This window comes from Macaca mulatta, chromosome 1, assembly GCF_049350105.2.
Source record: "Macaca mulatta isolate MMU2019108-1 chromosome 1, T2T-MMU8v2.0, whole genome shotgun sequence".
Taxonomy (NCBI): domain Eukaryota; kingdom Metazoa; phylum Chordata; class Mammalia; order Primates; family Cercopithecidae; genus Macaca; species Macaca mulatta.
Genome location: NC_133406.1, coordinates 128,660,118 through 128,666,921, shown reverse-complemented (window position 1 = coordinate 128,666,921; position 6,804 = coordinate 128,660,118).

Genomic DNA, 6,804 nt, shown 5'->3' with positions numbered 1-6,804 from the left:
GCCTACATTGAGAATGGACAATGCTTGAGATGTTCCATTTATCCCCTGATTCACTTCCCATCTTTGGAGGCAGTAGACTGGACTAGATTATTTCTACTTCAGCAGTAGAGACAGGCCTGGGTGAAGCTGAAGTTTCACCACCCCATCAATCTGCTCTGATTCTGAAGTTAGACCTATTTATGTGATGCTTGATCTTTCCTCATCCTCTATGTTTTCAAGGACCAGACTGGGAAATAGGAGGGTGACCAACTGTCATGGTTTTCTCAGGACTATAGAGGTTACTGGGAAATATAACTTTCTCTTTTTTCAACTTTTATTTTAGGTTCGGGGTACATGTGCAGGTTTGCTATATAGGTAAACTCGTGTCACAGAGGTTTGTTGTATAAATTATTTTATCACCCTGGTACTAAGCCTAGTACCCAACAATTATTTTTTTCTGCTCCTCTCCCTCCTCCCACCCTCCACTATTAGGGAGGACCCAGTGTCTATTTGTGTCCATGTGTTCTCATCATTTAGTTCCCACTTATAAGAAAAAATGTGCAGCATTTGGTTTTCTGTTCCTGTGTTAGTTTGCTAAGGATAATGACCTCCAGTTCCATCCACGTTCCTGCAAAGGACATGATCTCATTCTTTTTTATGGCTGCATAGTATTCCATGGTGAATATGTACCACATTTTCTTTATCCAGTCTATCATTGATGGGCATTTAGTTGATTCCAAGTGTTTGCTATTGTGAATAGTACTCCAATGAACGTATGTATGCATGTGTTCTTATGGTGGAACAATTCATATTCCTTTGGGTATATACTGAGTAATGGGACAAATAGTAGTTCTGTTTTTAGCTCTTTGAGGAACTACCACACTGCTTTCCAAATGGTTAAACTAATTTGCACTCCCACCAATAGTGTGTAAGGATTCCCTTTTCTGTGTAACCTCACCAGCATCTGTTATTTTTTGACTTTTTTTTTTTTGCCTCCTGGGTTGAAGCAATTCTCCTGCCTCAGCCTCCAGAGTAGCTGGGACTACAGGCATGAGCCACAATGCCCGGCTAATTTTTGTATTTTTAGTAGAGACAGAGTTTCACCATGTTAGCCAGGCTGGTCTTGAACTCCTGACCTCAGGCAATCTGCCCACGTTGGCCTCCCAAAATGCTGGGATTACAGGCATGAGCCACTGCACCCAGCCTTGACTTTTTAGTAATAACCACTCTGACTGGTGTGAAATGGTATCTCATGTGGTTTTGATTTGCATTTCTCTAATGCTCAGTGATATTAAGCTTGTTTTCATATGCTTGTTGGCCACATGTATGTCTTTTTTTGAAAAGTGTCTTTTCATGTCCTTTGCCCATTTTTTAATGGGGTTGTTTTTTTCTTGTAGATTTGTTTAAGTCCCTTATAGATGCTGGAAATTAGACCTTTGCCAGATGCATAGATTGCAAATATTTTCTCCCATTCTATACTTTGTCTGTTTACTCTGTTGATAGTCTCTTTTGCTGTGCAGAAGCTCTTTAGTTTAATTAAACACCATTTGTCAATTTTTGCTTTTGTTGCAATTGCTTTCAGCATCTTCGTCATGAAATATGTGACTGTTCCTATGTCCAAAATGGTATTGCCTAGGTCGTCTTCCAGGGTTTTTATAGTTTTGAGTTTTACATTTAAGTCTTTAATCTATCTTCAGTTGATTTTTGTATATAGTGTAAAGAAGGGGTCCAGTTTCAATCTTCTGCATATGGCTAGCCAGTTCTCCTAGCACCATGAATTGAATAAGGAGTCCTTTTCTCATTGCTTGTTTTTGTCAGCTTTGTCGAAGATCAGACAGCTGTATGTGTGCAGCCTTTTTTCTGGTTTCTCTATTCTGTTCCATTGGTCTATGTGTCTGTTTTTGTACCAGTGCTGTGCTGTTTTGGTTACTCTAGCCCTGCAGTATAGCTTGAAGTTGGGAAGCATGATTTCTCCAGCTTTGTCCTTTTTGCTTAGGATTGCCTTGGCTATTCAGGCTCTGTTTTAGTTCTATATGAATTTTAAAATAGTTTTCTCTAGTTCTGTGAAGAATGTCATTGGTAGTTTGATACAAAGAGCATTGAATCTGTAAATTGCTTTGAGCAGTATGGCCATTTTAATGATATTGATTCTTCTGATCCATGAACATGGAATGTTTTTCCATTTGTTTGTATTATCTCTAATTTCTTTGAGCAGTGTTTTGTAATTCTCACTATAGAGATCTTTCACTTCTCCTGAGACATAGAAATTTCATGCTAAAACTAGTAAAGTCCCAGACAAACTAAGATGAGTCAGTAACTGTAGGAAATAGTTGGAACTGACCTGAAACAAGTATAGTCCCAGACAGGTTTTTGGGAAGCCAAATTCAGAGCCTGGTTTTGTTTGGAAGGTAGTGGTTCTGCTATACCATTCTTTTGAATTTGGCAAGAAATAATTATGTGATCTGTGGCTGCACAAAAAATGAATCGCGCATATAGACTCCAAAATAAAAATCCACAAAAATATATGTTTTATGAGAGAAGGAATAATTATTTCTATATTTCTATCACTTACTATAATGCAAGCCACATAGTAAATATTCTAATAAATATTTGTGAAGTAAATGAATACATGAATTCCAGCTCTGTCTGGCTCTATCATTACTACCTGTATGACATTACCTAAGTTACCGAATGTCTTTCTTTTTTTTTTTTTTGAGATAGAGTCTCAGTCTGTTGCCCAAGCTAGAGTGCAGTGGCACGATCATGGCTTACTGCAACTTCTGCCTCCAGAGTGCAAGGGTTCAAGTTATTCTTGTGTCTAAAACTGAGTAGCTGGGATTACAGGCATGCATCACCACACTCAGCTAATTTTTGTATGTTTAGTAGAGACAGGTTTCGCCATGTTGGCCAGGCTGGTCTCAAACTCCTGGCCTCAAGTGATATGCCCGCCTCAGCCTCCCAAATTGCTGAGATTACAGGCATGAGCCACCACACCCAGCCTGAAGGTACTAAACGTCTTTAAGCTTCTGTTTCTTCATCTGTAAAGTGAGGATGATAATAATTAGCCGCTTCATAGTTGTTATAGGCTAAATGAATTGTGTCCCCCTGCTCAAGTTTATATGTTGAAGTCAACCCCCAATACCTCCAAGTGTCCTTATAGGAATTGGAAATATTGACACAGAGACACCAGGCACAAGTACACACAGAGAAAAGACCATGTGAGGACACAGTGAGAAAGTGGCCACCTGCAAGCCACAGAGAGAGGCCTTAGGAGACACCAAACCTGCTGACACCTTCATCTTGGACCTCTAGCCTCCAGAACTGTGGGAAAATAAATTGCTGTTGTTTAAGCCATTCAGCCTAGAGTATTTTGTTATAGCAGCCTTATCGAACTCATACAATAGAAGAAATAATGCCCGTAAATCACCTAGCACATGAATGCTCAGTAAATGTTTCTAATAATAAAAATATCTGAGCAGGGCATTAAAAATATGTAATATACACAAAAACATACAAAAGGGAATCAGTAGAATTATTTGTCTACACCTGAGGACCTTGGGGGACAGAGAAAACTGAACCTGCCCTGCATACTATTCTCTGCACTGGGATCATGAAAGAGTGTATCCACACACGACATTCTAGTCCAGGACATCTCAAACCTTAAAGTGCATGCGGATCACCTGGGGAACTTGTTAAAATGCAAATTCTGATTCAGTGGGTCTAGGGTCTGCATTTCAAACAAGCTCCCAGGTGATTCTGATGCTGCTGGTTACAGGACCACACCAGGCAACACTGAAGAAATAGGTTTCTGAGTCCTAAGGAGAGTTATAAACCACTGGATACACAAGACACAAAACCAAATGCATCAAGTGGCTAGAAAATACTCAGTAAATTGAATACTGTATTTGTATATATCATGACTAGAGATGGCAGTGCCACTTAAGTATATATATAATTCAGGACCATGGAGTTAAAGTGCTCAGGCAGGTAAAGTCATCTGGAGAATTCCTGAAGGAGGAAAGGAAGACACTTCATTCAGCAGGGGAAAATAAAGAAAACATTCTCTGCAGGAGAACCCCTGTGGGTTACAGCGACCTTAAATAGTTCAAGTCGAGTTGTATTTAGTTCCTTACTTCCCTACCCTAATAAGTACAGGGGCGGCATTTTGCTGCTCCTCTGGAAGGGTGAGGGGAGGGAGGAACGTGTGGGTGTGCTTATGGCACTGTTTGCTCCAGCTAGCTAATGTTTGGCTTCCTTATCTTTGGAGAGTGTAATGGGTGTTGGTGCCAGCTTGGAGGCCACCTGATCTCAATCAGACTCTAAAGTCATTAACGAAGCTACTAGGAGGTAAGCCTCCATGTGGCCTGCAGCCAGAGCTTTAGGAAGAGGGAACATGGAGAGGGAAAACAAACTCAACCTTGGGTTACCTAAGATGAACATCTTTACTAGAGCTCCAGAGTCTGCATCACCAAGGCTCTTACTATGCTCCAAGATGTGGTCCCTTCCAGGTACCTGGCCACACACAGATCAGACTTCCCTTGTCCCCTGAGACCCAGGAAGTTCCATGGGGCCATCAGATGTGGATCCAAGCACTTGGGGATGTTTATGTTTTTAGTGGTTTTTCTAGAGTTGGAGGCTGAATCATGAAAGAATAGCAGAAATTCGGCAGGGTGCGGTGGCTCACACCTGTAATCCCAGGACTTTGGGAGGTTGAGGCAGGCGGATCACCAGAGGTTAAGAGTTTGAGACCAGCCTGGTCAACATGGCGAAACCCTGTCTCTACTAAAAATACAAAATTAGCCAGGTGTGGTGGCATGCGCCTGTAATCCCAGCTACTCGGGAGGCTGAGGCAGGAGAATCCCTTGAACCCAGGAGGCAGAGTTTGCAGTGAGCTGAGAGTGTGCCACTGCACTCCAGCCTGGGCAACAGAGCAAGACTCTGTCTCAAAAAAAAAAAAAGAAAGAAAAAAAGTAGCAGAAATTCCAGACCCTGAAAACTTGGATTAATCAGCTGACATATGGGTATTCTTTTGTAGAAAAGTGAGTTTCTTCTATGTTAAGTGGTCAAGATGATCCCTGATGGTAATATCTCCATAAACAGATTTTTTTAGGGCTTCATTCAAACTGTAGGATCATATATTATTGGGTTTAGATTAGGAGCTTGGATTTTGGAGGTTTGCCAGCTGTTTCATCTGGGCAAGATCCTTAACCTCTCTGAAGTCTCAATTTCCCAAATTTAAAAAATAATATTTATATCATGGATTAAATGAGACTTAAAGCATACAAAGTGATTGGCTTTTATTACAATTTTTTCTCTTCTTATCCCACTTAATTATGTTCTTCCCATGAAGTAATGTCAGGCTCTATAAAGGCAGTTGGGGCTGTGGGCCTATTTCCCTCTTCTCCACTCATCCTGAAGTCTGCTACATTGCTTCTCTATTAGAGAATATTTAATTGAGCATCTCCTGTATGCCAACTAAAAGACACAGTCTTTGCACTTAAAGGAGTCCACAGTCACTTAGAAGGAGACAAGATGAGTCAGCAAATAAATATAATCAAGTATCTTAGGTGCTCTGGCAAATGTCTAAATGGACAAGGAGTGATGAAGCAGAGCATGTTTACTTCTAGTTTGGAGACTTAAATAAGAAAAGGATTAAAAGTGGATGTGTTTGAACTGAGTTTTGAGAAATGAGAATTGGCCAGATATTCCAGAGTGTGTGTTTTGTGTGTGGGCACTTAGTGGAAGGGGAGGATTGGTGGGCATGGGTCACCAAGAAACAAGCAACAGCCTGACTTATCAGGGATCTGGAAGAGGTTTGAAGTTGTCAGAGTGTGGGATGTGTGGGGAAGGTGGTAGAGCAAGAGATAAGGTTACACAGCTAGATCAAGGTCAACTCACAGAGGATCTCCTAAGCCATACTTAGGAGTTTGGGCTTGACCATGAGGGTAATGAAAGCCAATAAGAGGGGAATGGTTTGGTCAGACATATGGGTAAGTGTTATAAGGAAAAATTTTTCTCTAGTTGCAAAAATAGTTTATTTTCAATGGGGGGGGGAACACAAGAAAAAAACTACATATGAACTGACTACCAATACCCAACTCGTAATGTACTGGAGCGAGTTTTCCAGAGAGAATAACAGAGTGTAAAAGGAAAAAAACTTTTTTTCCTACTCTCCCTGCTCCCTATTTACTCAATACAGATCACTTCTTAGACCAGATGTGTGTCTTTCCCCACACATCAAGCAATTCTCCAGCAGACCCTCACTGGGTATCCTAAAATCCAATTCTGATTCTATCTACCTGGATATAGCATCAGATCCCAGTGGTTGTGGGCTCAGTCCCACAAAACTGCTCTCACTTCAGAGGCCAGTTGCAAGTCTGGGCCACCTTTATTTTTCACCAACTGGCTATAAACTGGGAGTCCCTCAACTTTCTGCTTGGGTTTGATTAATTTGCTGGGATGGCTCACGGAATTCAGGGAAACATTAACCAGCTTATTAACTGTTTTACCAGTTTATTACAAATGATATTACAAAGGATACAGATAAACTGCCAGATGAAGAGACACATGGGCAAGGTATGGCAGAGCGGTTGCAGAGCTTCCATGCTGTGTCTAGGTGAGCCACCCTCCTGGTGTCTCCTAGCGTTTAGCAGTCCCGAAGCTCATCAACTCTTATTTGAGTGTTTGTAGAGCTTGATGTTCAGCAACACCCTCCCTCCCCTTCTTGGAGGTTGGAGGGTAGGGTTGAAAGTTCCAATTCTCTAATCACTTGGTCTTTCTGGTGACTGGTCCTATCCTGAGACTAATGCCCCTACACTAAGTCAC